Here is a 16,223-nt window from a genome sequence, read left to right on the forward strand (position 1 = left end):
ATGCTACTAAAATGGGCATTTTACAAGAAAACATATATCATAACATCAAAGTTTAGATCTGGAACTTGATAAAGGCTAACTTCATTTTCAGTTCAAAGGGAGCATTTCCCCCACTCAGCGCCCCTGTCTTCTCACCCAGGTCTATCTTCTATCAAAAATACACTGACATGCTAGGGTTGATTCTTTTTTTTTTTTTTAAGATTTTATTTATTTATTCATGAGAGACACAGAGAGAAAGACAGGGAGAGACACAGGCAGAGGGAGAAGTAAGCAGGCTCCACACAGGGAGCCTGATGTGGGACCCGATCCCAGGACCCCAGGATCATGCCCTGAGCCAAAGGCAGATGCTCAACTGCTGAGCCACCCAAGCGTCCTTATTTTTTTTTTTTTTAAGATTTTATTTATTTCTAGGGTTGGTTTTTATTCGTCATTCCCCTACAAGCCCAGCAATGCTTTGCATCTAGCAAATAGTTAATAAGCTATATGAAATAGGTTTAAAAACAGCAATAAAATGCTTATTCCACTATTCTCAGAAGTGAATAGACAATTATCACACTTGCATGTAAATGATCCATGGCTAAAGACCAAGATGTTTATACACTAAAAAATGTAAATGATCAGGGGCACCTGGGTGGCTCAGTCAGGTGAGCATCTGCCTTCAGCTCAGGTCATGATCCCAGGGTCCTGGGATCCAGCTGCTGGATGTGGGCAATTGGCTTCTCCCTCTCCCTCTGCCTCGTTCCCCCCACCACCACCACCACCACCCATCATGCATGCTCTTGTGCACCCGTGCTCTCTCTCAAATAAATATTTTTTTTTATGTAAAGGATCAGCAGATTACCCACACCATCCTTCTTGGGGCCTAAGACTTGGAGAACCCCTCTCTGCCTTCTGCTGCACACCAGAGGAAAGAGGGTTCCAGTTCCAGGATCTAAGATCCTGAACTTACCTCCCACAAACACAGTGAATCTACAGCTACATATGGAACAATTTCCTCCCAAAAAAACCATGAAGTCTGATTGAGTGATGACTACACATCAGGTAATTGAGAAGAAAACCACATCAAAGTGGAACGCCTGAGTGGCTCAGTGTCTGAGTATCTGCCTTCAGCTCAGGTCCTGGGATAGAGTCCCACATCCAGCTCCCCATGGGGAGTCTGCTTCTCCCTCTGCTTATGTCTCTGCCTCTCTCTCTGTGTCTCTCATGAATAAATAAATAAAATCTTTGAAAAAAAAAAAAGAAAAGAAAAACAGGTTACCACATCAAAGCAGGTAAGAGAGGCTGGGACATAATCTCACTATAAACTCCACCTTCAGAGCTGCAATCTGTAGCCAAGAAGAATGAAAAGTTCAAACTCCATAGCAGACACCCCAACTTTTTAGATCTGCACTTGACAAGCAACCAAAATATCTAATTTTGAAACCAACAGGGCCCCATATACTGAGACTACAAGACAGCAGTGATCTGAGAAACTGTTCTTAAGATGCTCAGAGGCACAGACTCACCTAGCCCCAGGGCTCAGCTCAGAGGCAGACAATTGTGTCTGTGTCCTCACTGTGTCTGTGTCCTGACTGAAGGCAGCTCACCTGCTTACATTAAAAAGCTCAGCCTGAGGGGCAGGCATTAAATTTAGCACACATCTGGGAGCCTGCTGGAACACTCTCTGGGGATGGAGAACAGCAAGCGCCATCTTTACATTCACCCTTTGCCATGCTCCTAAGCATCAGTATCTCCAGAAGTCACCTTTTCATGCATCTAGTACCTGATTTCTGTGGCTGCTGCCCAGGGAATGCCCCTCCATCATCTGGCTCTATAGACCAGGGGAGCTTGCATTCCTGGTCACATGGGACTGTTTTGGTATCACCCAAAAAGGAGCTCATACTCCTGTCTAGCACTCCAATCTTTACGACTGCTTTCAAGGGTCACCGCTACACTGCCTGCCACTCATAGAAAGTGGAGGTTATGCTCATGGGTCCCACAGGACTATAACCAACAAGTTCTTAAACACGTACAACCTCAAGGGCACTGCAAGAGGCAACAAATCCAGGAGCTCTGTCTTTCTGAGGAGGCCTATTACCTAACCATCCTAACTGTGGCCTAAGGGATAGGCTTCTAATTAAACACACATCTAGAGGTCTATTGTAATCCTTTCCAGAGACTCTGGAGGAAGAATGGGCACTACGTTCACACTCACCCTCTACCACGCTCCCAAGCTACACTGTCTCTGGGATGGGAACCATACATATCTCTGGTGCCCAGTTTTTATAGCTGATGTCCAAGATACACCCCTTAATCGCTTGGCTCTGGTGGACTGATGGGCTTGCATTCCTGGATTGCACAAGACTGTGGCAATTGGAGGGGGGAAAGACATAAAAGGCATGCAAAATGGAAAGAAAGAAGTAAAACTGTCACTATGTGCAGATGGCATAACACTATATATGGAAAATCCTAAAGACACCATTAAAAAACTGTTAGGACTAATAAATTAATTCAGCAAAATTGAAGGATAAAAGACCAACATGCAAAAATCTGTTGCATTTCTTTACACTAATAATGAACTATAAGAAAGAGAAATTAGGAAAACACTCCCATTTACAATCATATCAAAAAAATATTAAACACCTATGAACAAATTTAACCAAGGAAGTGAAAGACCTGTATATTAAAAACTACAAGACAGTACTGAAAGTAATTGAGGAAGACACAACAAATACACAGAAAGATATTCCATGCTCATGGATCAGAAGAATTAATAATACTAAAATGTCCATACTACTCAAGGCAATAACATAAATTCAATGCAATTCTGGCAGTCTTTACATAAACAGAACAAATAATCCTGAAGTTGTATGGAACCAAAAAGGATCCCAAATAGGCAAAACAATCTTGAAAAAGAAGCACAAAGCTGGAGGTATCACATTTCCTGATTTCTAACTATATTACAAAGCAATAGCAATTAAAACAGATCAGTGGAGCAGAACAGACAGCCCAGAAATAGCCTTATGTATATACAGCCAACTAATTTGCGACAAAGGTAACAAGTCCAAACAGTGGGGAAAAGACAGCCTTCTCAATAAATGGTGTTGGAAAAACTGAACAGCCACATGCAAAAGAGTGAAACTGAACACCTTTTTTACACCACACACAAAAATTAACTCAAAATGGATTAGAAACTTGAAGTGCGAGATCTGAAACCATAAAACTCCTAGTAGCAAACAAAGGCAGTAAGCTCCATGACATAGGTTTTGGTATAATTTGTTGAATCTAACACCAAAAGCAAAAGGAAAAATAAGCAATTGGGACTAAATCAAACTAAAAATTCACTGCCGCCCAGCAAAGGAAACTATCAACAAAATGAAAAGGCAACCTAGTAAATAATATAATTGCAAATCATGTATCTGATAAAAGGTTAAAATAAAATCCAAAATACACAAGGAACTAATAAGCTCAACAGAAAAAAAAAGAAAAAACTACCACACCACAAACAATCCAATTAAAAAATGGGCAGAAGATCTGAATAGGTATTTTTCCAAAGACATACAGATGGCCAACAGGTACATAAAAAGATGTTCAGTATTATAAATCATTAGGGAGATGCAAATCAAAACCATAACGAAGTATTACCTCATACCTGTTAGAACTTCTGCTATCAAAAGACAAGAAATAACAAGTGTTGGCAAGGACGTGGAGTAAAGTGAACCCTTGTGCACTGCTCCTTGGAATGTAAATTGGTACAATCACTATGGAAAACAGTACGGAGGTACCTCAAAAAATTAAAAACAGAGCTACCATATGATCCAGCAATTCTATTTTTGGGTAGTTATCCAAAGAAAACAAAAACACTAACTCAAAAAGATATATACACCTCCATATCCATTGTAGCACTATTTATAATAACCAAGATATGGAAAGAACATAAATGTTCCTTGATGGATGGATAAAGAAACTGTGATATACACACAATGTAATATTACTCAACCATCAAAAAGAATGAAATCTTGCCATTTGTGACACATGGATGAACCCTGAGAGCATTATCCTAAGTGAAATAAGACAGAGAAAGGTAAATACTATACGATCTCTCTTATATCTTAAAAAAAGCAAAAACAAAAACAAGCCCATAGATACTTAGACTAGATTGTCTACAAGAGGGGAAGGCAGTGGGGTGAATAATTTGTTTTTGTTTTATTTAAATAGACTGAACTTAAAAGTTTTTAATTTAATTTAAATATTGTACAGACCTAGTTCTATCCACTCAAAGTTGGGTATGAGGCAAGTTGCCAGCAGTCATAAGATTTTTAACTGATTAATCAAATTCATTCATAGGTTTGTCTTCACAAGCACTCACACTTCCTGTTTGATGACTTCAAAATAACCTATGAGATTTTTTAAAAATTTTTAAGAAGACCTCATAAAAAACAAGCAACAAAGGAGGAGAAAAAAACCACCATTCTGACAATATTTCCACCAGAAGAAAAATGTATCCAATTTTACTAATCTGCCTTCAAAAAGATCTATAAATATCAATTTATTTCATTTTCCACTCCTACATTAAGGGAAGAAAAAGACTTTCTTTTACAACATACAAAAGGTATGATATAGCAATTTTCCATCTATCTATTTTAAAGGGCATTTTTTAACACATTACAACACTGCAAAACTTATAAGCACAGCTTTTGCATTCTAGTGAAAATGCTTTCAGAAAAATAAAAACCTTTGCAAGAGCAAAACAGAACAGAATTACATTTTTTAAAGTATTTCCTACAAATAACTTAGAAAACTTGAAGTATCTGTGGGAAAGGAATGCAGAGGACTAGTTTCTCAATAGCTCCTAAAATTAAACTGAGTCAACAGAAATTTTCCTTTTAATCATTTTTCTATCTTCACTTTAAATTAACCATAAATATGTTTAATAAAAGACAAATGAAGAAACCAAACATCTTCCTTCAAAATTATTTACATCCAATCTGATCAAGTCATAGACTCCAACTGAAAGGAGCTTTGAAAGCTTATTTTAGCCAGCCTATCTAAAATCTAGGGAAAATCAAAAAAAAATATAAAATAAAATAAAATAAATAAAAATAAAAAAATAATAAAATCTAGGGAAAACCTACTTTCTTCTGGAGTCTATAGTAGCCTAACATTCCATAATATCTGCCTCATAGTATTTTACACCAAGAATGACTTCTTGGGATCAGGTTCAAAAAGCACTTTTATTTATGTCTTGGCTCTCATTTTCTGATTGCAGTATTATTTGAAATTTTTTTAATTTACCTCTAACCAAAATCTAATAAATCTAATCGAAAATCATTCTACTGGGGCACCTAGCTGGCCCAGTCAGTAGAGCACACGACTCTTGGACTCCTGGTGGTGAGTTCAAGCCCCACGTTGGATACGGAGATTATTAAAAAGAAGAAGGTAAGGAAGAAATCATTCAACTGTGTTCCACCAGTACCTCAACAACTCCTATATAAAACATCTTTATAAATGGTGCTTTATACCTCTATCACTCCTCACACCCTTTTACCTAGGTTAACCAGAACATTTCCCTGCCTTCTTATTTCTTCGCTGTGTAGTTGTTGGTACTCTGCACAGATTACATCAAATGCTACATATAAAGCTCATAGAACAGTACCTAGAATGTGAGTCTTCCACATATCACTATCACTATTACTTGGTTTTCCACAGATTTCCAAAAGCCTGGTTAAATTTTCCCTCTCTTCCTTTTCTTGTGTCTCCTCTACCCCAAAACCCTGCCCAAACAATAGCACTGATGACTTTGGCTATAGTTAACTATAACCCCATGGCTTTTTCTACTAGAGCTTTGCATAGCCATACCTTCCTAAACTCAGTTTTACTGTGCACTTACTTTGTACCAGGTGCTGTGCAACACACAGTATAGTGGGTAAAGCTGAGTTCCTCCTGGAGCTTGAAGTGCACTTCCTCCCTCACATGATCATTTACCAAACCAAAGAAAAGGACAACACAATACCACTCAGATTAGCTCTTACAACAAATTATATAGTGCACAGATGACAATAATTTACTGAATTAAATAAGGAGATTAATAGGTACCATAAAATAAGAGGCACAGTCAAAACAAAACCATTCTAGAATTCATTAAAACAGCACAAAATTTCCAAGATCACCAGTAATGAGTCAAGACACTATGTGGCAAGTTAAAGATATAAGGACCCTATAGAGACACAAAAAAACAGTGACCACTGATTAACCTACAAGCTAAAGAGGATAAGGTTTCGCTGAAAAGACAGTATGTTCCAGGACATTTCTTGCTTTTTAGGAAAAAAAGATCACATAAAAGAAAGGAAAACATATATACCAAAGTGGAAATGAACTCAGAGGGATGGATGCTGAAGAATTTCATGTATTTATGAAAGGCAATGGGCTGGTATTGATATTGAGATTTTTTTATTACTAGTAGAGACTCAAGAAAAGTGGTGCTCATGGCCTCGTCACAACCAGCTGAGACCCTGCTGCTGACTCAGAGTCATACAACCAAAGTGGTTTCCCAAAGTATACTCATTTTCTACCACATGAAAATCTATCCCAAACTGTTTTTCAATATGTGGCATTTTTGAAGGGCTGCAATTCAAGAGAAAGACTGTAAGAAAAAATATAGCCATAAATGATATCAAACGTATTCATTTGAGCAATGTGACTAAAAAAGGAAACAAATGGAATAATAGAAACACTTGATATCCTCCAAACCTCTTAGCCCTTTTTTTAAAAATGCTTCTTTTTCTGAAAACATCTAGAGGCAGCAATACTAGAGGCAGCCATGCTGTACTTCTGGAGTCCCATGTGTATCTAGGATTAGATCTCTGCTTTGCCACTTCACTAGCTGTTTAATTTCAGTTAGTTTTTCAAGCCTGTGATACAACCTCCTCTGCAAAAATGGGAAAAAAGCAAATGTCTGTATTTCTATGGTACTTCTAATAAATCTGTGTAAGAATAATATAACTGTTACCTGCTTTTGGAATTTTATGTTGGTGTCTATTTTCACTAATTACCTTATGCCACTGAAATATAACCTCTAAAATTAATGGATATCTCATTTTACATATTGAATTGCTATTACAAGACGTTTATCCCAAAATCCTGAATACCTTTGTTTCTTAATACCAATAGCCAAGATGAATAAAAACTCATCTACAACACAGCTTTAAAACACTAATCAGGTTGAACCTGTGGGGAATTATATAAGCTGTACTGAGAAAACAACGTTATTGCTGAGTAACAACTGGTTCATACAGAACCCTGAGGCCTCATACCCTGCTTCTGTTTATCGTCAGAACTGAAATATCAAAACTCTTTGTTTTGCTGTAATGAATATTCCCACCTTCTATCCCATAGTAGAGTTATTCCTAAGACCATCATATCATAAGCTCTTCAACTATTCAATTCTTGGATACATTTGTGTTTTTGCCAATAGTTTATGGTATCTTTTCGTTGTTTTTACAGTTTTATCTATTATGTCTTAAAGAGAAAAACAAGAAGGAAATTAACCTGTGTAAGCACCAAATGTACGGCAGACACTATAAAACTAAGCTATATAGTTTATATCTCATTTAATCTTCAAAACTAAATAAATAAATAAATAAAATAATAATCTTCAAAAATAATCCTGTGAAAAAAATAAAGCAGCCCCCACCACCTCCATCCCCACCAAGATCACACAGTTGGTCAATGGCAGAGGCAGGATGTGAATCAAGGCAATTTTTACTCAAGATTATGCTGCTATTACCTGTGATTTCAGCCTTTTAAAAAATCTTAACTACTTATTTCTGATTATAAAAATAACCCCTGTTCATTGTCAAAATTCTTACAAGTACAGAAAGATGCAAATAGAAAGGTTAAGAACTATGTGAACTATCTTCCAGAGATAATCTCTGCTTATATTTTAGAGAATCTTTTTCTTTACAAATAGAATCTTAAGTTTCAGGGCTTTTTAATTCTTTACTTTAAGTTACAATTAATATACAAATATTCTCTAATTGTTAAAATTCAAGTAGGAGTCAAAGCACACCTTTTCCTGTCTCCAATTGCAGTCACTGCCATTAATAATTTGACAAGCCAGACCTTTTTTCTATGCCTTCGCATGTCTATATATGAATATAAAAATGATTCATTTTTTTTAAGATTTTATTTGTTCATGAGAGACACAGAGAGAGCCAGAAACACAGGCAGAGGGAGAAGTAGGCTCCATGCAGGAAACCCAACATGGGACTCGATCCCGGGGCTCCAGGATCACACCCTGGGCTGAAGGCAGTGCAAAACCGCTGAGCCACGCAGGCTGCCTTAAATATGATTCATTTAATGCATTTTTATAAATATCTTACTTTTTTCTGTGTGTGCGTTATACTACAACTTGCTTTTTTGCATTTAATGTGGTTTGATGATCTTTCCAGGTCTGTATATATAAGGTCTAATTTATGTTTTACTTGCTATTATCTAATACAGCTCAACTTGTTGCAGAGTTCTTCCTCTCACTTTTATATCATGGTTTTCTCTTCTTATTAAATAATCTTCAGAAATAAACTTTATAAATAGGTAACATTCCTCTATATGGATACATCATAATTATTTTTTTTGTTGGACATTATGATTTATTAAATTTTCACCATTAGACATAATACTACACTGAGTATCTTTGGTTAAATCTTTTTGTACATGTTACATTACTTTCAAGATTCTAAAAGTGGAATTACTAGGCCAAAAGTAACATTTCAAGACTCCTGATACACATTCCTAAAATGCCCCTCAGAAAAAATCACACCATTTCACTGTATGAATTCCATTACATTATTTTCGCCTTTTAAAAAGTCATTTATTCAAGAAACAGATGTTAAGAAGTCATACTAAATGCTAAAATCTAACCTCAAATTTGGCTTAGATCCAGAAAATACATTATTATTTAAACTAGCAAGTTGTTACAGGGCTCTCTACTCAGTGGGGAGCCTGCTTCTCCCTCCCCTCTGCTGCTCCCCCTGCTTGTGCTCTCTCTCTCTCTCCCTCTGTCAAAAAAAAAAAAAAATCCTTAAAGAAAAACCCTTTAAACCAGCAAGTTGTGATTTCTTAGATATTGGTGAAGATTCTACCACAGTAGACAAGAAAGTAAGTTGACCCTATCTTGATGAGGCACCCACTACTAAGTAACTCCAAAGCTGATGGTGATAAGATAATGAAGTTAGCAAAGACACCAATACTTGTATCTGGTTAACAGACTCCTTTTCTCAAGCATCTTTCCCTTAATGAAATATGATGTGCTCCAATAGTCCTGACTGTCGAATACAATTCTGTTAAATGAGTCATTTTTCCATCAGCCTACAACACAAAATCTTGGAACGGTTTCACTAAGAAGAAAATGTGCCTCTGAATGTAAAAACCACATGGCATAAAACAGTAAACTTTTAAAAATAAGTGGAATATATGAACACATGAAATATATTCAGGAAAGCACAGATAATGACATCTAATTTGCTTAAGCTCAATGTTTAAATCCAACTACATTTTAAGATTATGTATTTGTTACATATCTGACAGAAATAAATCTAATAATCTTAGGACACCTGAGTGTCTCAGTTGGCTGAGCTACTGACTCTTGGATTTGGCTCAGATCACAACTTTTGAGTTGTAAGATCGAGCCCCACGCTGGGCTCTGCACTCAGCATGGAGTCTGTTTGAGATACTCTCTCTCCCTTTCCCCTCTGCCCCTCCCCCAGTCTCTCTGTAAAACAAATCTTTTAAAAAGTTTTTTTAAAAAAAGAAATATTTCTAATAATCTTATTGAAACATATCTATAATACATGAATGCCACATATTTGTAACTAAAATATTATCTAAGAAGTAGAGTAGAAAATATTGAAAGTTTAAAACAACAAAGGATAGGAGCACCTGTATGGCTCAGTCGTAGAGCATGGGAATCTTGATCTCAGGGTGGAGTTCAAGCCCGTTGGTCATGGAGCCTACTTAAAAAAAAAAAAAAAAAGAAAAAAGACAACAAAGGAGCTTTCCCACAAACATTCCAGTGTGATTACATGCCTCACCCTTGTATTGTCACCATTACAGAAAAGAGAGAAAAGAGACCAATGCTAAACTAACATTAACTTTATATGCATGGTATATTTTTACGATCTTTAACATTTTTACCATCCCTTAACACTAATCAGTCTATTTCGACCCTAACAGCATTACTCTTAGCCATAGCCATATCCAGTCTCTGATTATCAACGGAATAAAGCAACAAACCCCACTGAGATGTACTGTCAAAAAACTGGTTGAGAAGCAACAGTGGTCAGTTAAACAGTCCCTGACTAACTGTACTGCTTGCAGGATGCTGCCTGTACTAATACAGTGCTTTCAATTAAGAGTTTAGTTGGCAACTTCGGTCCTCAACAAGAAATTCCAACTCATCAAAAATATTTGCTGAACTGGGCAAAATACTGATCACCATTACAAACTAGTTATTTCTAGTAAACCCCCCACCACCAAAAAAAAAGCAACAGAGTAAGTGAAATACTCCAGGAAAGTGTTAATAGGAACCAGTCATTAGGTATCAACGGCAGAACAAGTCTTCCAAATTCAACTGTGTAAGAGAAACAAGATTTAAGCATGTTTGTATTTGGGGTGCCTGAGTGGCTCAGTCGGTTAACATCTGACTCTTGATCTCAGCTCAAATCTTGATCCCAGGGTCATGAGTTAAAGTCCCATGTTGGGCTCCATGCTGGGTGTGGAGCCTACTTTAAAAAAAAAAAAAAAAAAAAAAAAAAGAGCATACTTGTATTTGAATTAAAGCAAGAATACACCACTATAAAGTAATATGACTGACTCTGCCAGCATGCCTGGAGGTAAATGACTATTAGGTTTAAAAGAACTGCAGTCTTTCTTGGAGGCAGTCTCCTTGATGAAACAATGCTGCCATGGTTTAAAACATTAAAGCCTTTGTAAATGCTACTTTCTTTACCCGGCATGCTTTAAGCCTTTCTCTGGGCCAAACCCTGAACCCAACCAGGGAATATCACCAAGGGAAGCTCCCTGAATTTCCCCATGGGCATCTCAGTAAAATTATTCCAGCTTCAAAATGGAGAAGAATGAACTGCAATGGAAGAGGTAGAGAGAGGAATGAGGAAGCTGCTACAATAATTGGAAGAGAAAGAGTATCTCTCAGAACTGTAGTATTAGTTGTGGAGATGGAGAGAGGCAGACAAATTTGGCATTGGTTTAAAAGGTGTAAAAGTAGAACTATACAAATAAAATAAGCTCAAGTGTCCTTTGAGGAGAGACTGAAGAGTCGGAGAGCAAGTTAAGAAGGCAGAGGGAAGATCTTGGAAGTTAGTGGAGAGGAAAATAATGAGAACAGGGAAAGGATGGGGCACCAAACCTACCTAACGCTTGTCCTCTTAGATGCCTAAGGAGTAATCATCTAAACTTTGTCTGGTAAAGATCCATTCCTCTCCATGCTCATTACCTTGCTTTGTTTTTTGTTTTTTTGTTTTTTGTGGGGTTTTTTTGAGATTTTATTTATTCATGAGAAACAGAGACACAGGCAGAGGAAGAAGCAGGTTCCCTATAGGGCTCCTGATGTGGGACTCAATCCCAGGACCCCGGGGTCAGGCCCTGAGCCGAAGGCAGACACTCAACCACTGAGCCACCCAGGCATCCCATATATTATTTCTTTTATAGTTAAAATAGTTGTGAGCACCTGGGTGGTTCAGTGATTGAGCATCTGCCTTCAGCTCAGGATGTGATCCTGGGGTCCTGGGATTGAGTCCCACATTGGGCTCCCTGCAGGGAGCCTGCTCCCTCTGCCTGTGTCTCTGCCTCTCTCCCTCTCTGTGTCTCTCATGAATAAATAAATAAAATCCTTAAAAATAATAAGTATTAAAATGGATATGATCAGAGCCTTATATGCCTACTCACAGTCAGTTCCAATTTCTGAATCAAATATAAACCCTTGTAACTCATTACTTTATTAATTAAAAGAGGAAAAGAAACACAGCCCAAATGCATATAGATCTTTGATCATTTGGTCCCTATTCTAAAAACTAGAAAAAAGTTCCCAAAGTTATTGTAATGATCATGTATTTTCAACCTCCCAACACAGTCTCAGTTTTATTTATTTTTTTGAAGATTTTATTTATTCATTCTTGAGACACACAGAGAGGCAGAGACACAGGAAGAGGGAGAAGCAGGCTCCCTGCAGGGAGTCTGATGTGGGACTCAATCCCCGGACTCCAGGATCAGGCCCTGAGCCAAAGGCAGATGCTCAATCGCTGAGCCACCCAGGCGTCCCTATAGTCTCAGCTTTAAATGACATATTCTGCATGATGACATGTATCATATGGGAATTCGGAACACATAGTTACTATATCCAGAATGTTCCCAACTTCTCTTCCTCCTTCCTCTTCTCTATTTTCCAAAGAAAATAAGTGAAATTATCAATGATCAACTCAGAAGAAAAGTAATTACTATTTTACTTTAAAACCTTGTGATTTCCCCCAACTGAATCAACATGAAATGGAAGGGGAAAAGAAGGCAGGATATTGAGGAGAAATTTCTTCCAACTGACAATATCATATTACTAACAAAGATCATTGCCTTTAAATGTCATGCACAGATGATTCATTCTTCCAGATGGATTCGTCTTATTTTTATTTCACTAGTCCTGTTTCATCTTTTTGAAGCAAACTAATTCCTAAACATGGCATCTACAGAGCTGGTCATGATAAACAAAACTGCTGATTACTTACAAATGAGAAAATTAAGCATCAGAGCAATTAAATACACACATTTGAACTAAATATTTGATTACCGCACACTGCAGTGATTTATGGTAAAAGTGAGCACTGATTTCAAATGTGATGCATTATGTGTGCACCAAGAAATTATTTTCTGTTTACTCAACAAATCTGAAAATCCATTAAGAGGTTAGAGGTTCTGACTGGGTTCTCCTGATAGCTAAGTAGATAAGCCAGTATTTCAGTCAGTTGGTTGAAAGATGTATATACAGTAGAAGTTAGAAGGCATACAAAATGAACATTAACTTCACCTAATCAGTTGACAATCACCAAGGGTCAGCTAAGGCCATCTTAAAAGAACAAAACTGGAGAACTTAACACTAAAGTTAACAAACCCTGCTATAAAATTATACTAATTAAGACAGTATGATATTCACAAAAAGGAAGAAAAACTAATAGAACAGAATACAAGAGTCCAGAAAAAATCCACACATATTTGATTACCTGATTATGACAAGGCTGACCATGTGGTCCGGGGGGGAAAGATAATCTTTTTCATCAATAGTGCTGATTCGACTAAATCCCTGCATGGAAAAAAATGTACTGTGACCTCCCCCCCTCCGCTTTCCCCATATTCTACACAAAAATCAGGGTAGATCTAAATAAAAAAGGTAAACAATAAAGCTTTTATAAAAGAAAATAGAGATCATCAGCTTTGTGATACTAACAGTAAATGAAGATATTCTTTAACAGTAGCCAAAAAAGCACTAACCATAAAGGAAAAGATGACAAACTGAATCATATGAAGACCTATACTCAAAAGAGACTTAAGGGTATAAGACTAACTCAGAGAAGAGGATAAGATATTCACAAGTATGAAAGGATTAGTATCCAGGATACAAAAAAAAGGAGTCCCACAAACAATAAGAAAAGACATACAACGCAGCATAAAAATGAGCAAAAGACTTAAACAGGTACTTCACAGAATATACACCCACCAGAATGACTCAGTTAACAACACTGACAATATCCAATACGGGTGAAAACATAAAGAAGCTAAAACGCTCGTACACTGCTGATACCCTATGATCCAGCAATTCCATCCCAAGGTATATACCCAACAGAATACTTACATATGTTTACCAAACAATACGTATTAGAAATGCTCTTAGCAGCAGTAGTCTTAATAGTCAAAACTGGAAACAACCCAAATGCTCAGCAAGAGTAATGAGATAAATAAGTTGGAATAGTCAGGCACACAATGGAATTGCTAAAAGCAATGAGAATGAATGATCTATAATTATAAGTAACAATGTGGATAAATCTCACAGAGAATGCTGATAAGAGATGCCAGACACTAGAGTACATTCTGCATGATTCCATGTACATGACACACAAATACAGGCAAAAACTAATCTATACTGTTAGAAGCCTGGAGAGTCATAATCCTCAAGGGCAATAGAGGAACTTCTTTGTTTACTTGATCAGATGCTGGTAACACATTTGTTTGCGAAGTCACAGACCTATATGTGTATGATCTGTGTACTCTCCCCTGTATGTATATTTCTTTTTAAAGATTTTATTTATTCATGAGAGACACCGAGAGAGGCAGACACACAGGCGGAGGGAGAAGCAGGCTCCCTGTGGGGAACCCAATGCAGGACTCAATCCCAGGACCCCAAGATCACGACCTGAGCCAAAGGCAGATGCTCAACCACTGAGCCCCCCAGGCGCCCCTCCCCGGTATGTATATCACACATGAGTAAGTTTTATAAAGGAGGGTGTGGAAGGACAATCTCCACAATTCATCTTGATACAGAGGGAGATCAGGTCATCGGTCAGATTCTCTCGTTAACCAATCCAGACAACCCTAATTGTGCTGTATCTTCCAGAATCCCCTTCATTCAGAAGGAGCTCTAATAGTTTGAACATAGATTATGGGCCCAGATGAAGCCAGAGATTTGAAATGAAAGAGGATAAAATGACAGCGGGAAATGCTAAACTAGTTTGAATACTTCCTTGCATGTCCTTCAAACCTCCAGCAGTAACCACTATCCATCCAGCTGGTTATCCAGCTGGTCCAATCAAATCTAAAAGACAGAAATAATCCCCCAAATCCTAGGATCTTCTGGATTTGAAGTCAGATAAATCCCTTGTTAAATTATTACCAGAAGATTCCAAATCTCCTGAAAATACATCATAATGGGCATATAAATTATTTTATCAGTTAGGAATAATATTCTGATGTGTGTAACAGGAAGTCCAAATTACAGTGACTTAAGCGAGGTAGGGGCTTACTCTTCTCATGAAATGGAAGTTCTGAAAAAGGCGCTTGCTGATGGTCTGGCAGCTGAAGAAAATATGGGCTAAGATCTCTGTAAATCTCTCAGCTTTTCTCTGAAAGTCTCTAGAATACTGGATCAGCTTCAGGCATCATGTATAATTTCCAGGCAAGAAGAAAAGAAATGGGTAGAAGGGCTTCCCAAAAACTTCAGACATCTCTGCCTACCCCCTCACTGACGAGGAGTTTGTCACATGGCTACTCCAGCTGAATGAGACACTAAGAAATATTTAAGATAGGCATACTTCTGTTTGTAACAAAACGTGCATCCTATTAGGAAGGCAAAGGGGAGAAATGGATATTAGAGAGGCAATCTGAAATCTGCCCCAACTATGAGGAGAACTTAATGTGCTTACCAATATTGAATACAGTGTATATATATTTTTTTAATCTAGCAATTCACAAGATGTCCAGATTGTTTTCCTTTCATATTTCAATTTTAATCTTTTTTTTAATTACCAAAAGATAAACAAACTTCTCTAAAATAGTTCTTGGATTTAGTAAGTTAATAATGAATCAAAAAAAACAACAGAACTTCTTAAATCCTAAAGAGAGTATTTATTTTCTGACAAATTTTTTTCAGAATAGTGAATTCTCAGTCTGTCCTTTTCTGACTTAAAAAGCATTATTCATCACTCAATCAAATTAACTTCACTTAGCATTTGCCATTTCATAAACTCAAGTAACATGGCACTCTTCTGACATAGTTACCAGAACACAAACTTTTCCTCTCAAAAAAGTAGGTGGAAATAATGCCATATTTAACCAGTATTTCCCATATTCTTCAGCCCTCCTTTTTATCTTTTTTTCTGCATAAAGTATCCATTTAATGAAATGGGGTGGACTATTCAAAAATTCTTACTTTTGTCTAAAAGAGTAACTTCACACATTTCACCCAACATTCTAAAAAGGGATTGTTCAATTCACTAAATGTTGCATGACAATTCTATAGCATTTTGTCAAATACAGTCTCTGTATCGTGCTAAGGTTTACTTGTTCTCAAAAAAATATCCCATTAAACCATCACAACAAAGTTCAGTATGTATCGCAGGAAAGATTTTAATTAAAATAAACCAAAGCTAAAACTGAATAAAAGATATACATCAGGGATCCCTGGGTGGCGC

The 16,223-nt window shown here is 37.1% G+C and overlaps 1 protein-coding gene across 3 annotated transcripts in view; it reads right to left on the reverse strand.

The window, feature by feature from the left end:
• The window catches only part of ARHGAP32 (Rho GTPase activating protein 32), a 291,479-nt gene that overhangs the window by 246,140 nt on the left and 29,116 nt on the right, over positions 1 to 16,223 (reverse strand). The window contains exon 1 of one of the 3 annotated variants that reach the window (XM_077894163.1): positions 9,916 to 9,951. The exons of the other annotated variants lie outside the window; for them this stretch is intronic. The gene's annotated coding sequence lies outside the window, so the exon portion shown is untranslated. Of the gene's footprint in view, positions 1 to 9,915; positions 9,952 to 16,223 lie in introns of those variants that run through there. 3 annotated transcript variants of the gene reach the window in all.

Source organism: Canis aureus, chromosome 3 (assembly GCF_053574225.1).
Source record: "Canis aureus isolate CA01 chromosome 3, VMU_Caureus_v.1.0, whole genome shotgun sequence".
In the NCBI taxonomy this organism is placed as follows: domain Eukaryota; kingdom Metazoa; phylum Chordata; class Mammalia; order Carnivora; family Canidae; genus Canis; species Canis aureus.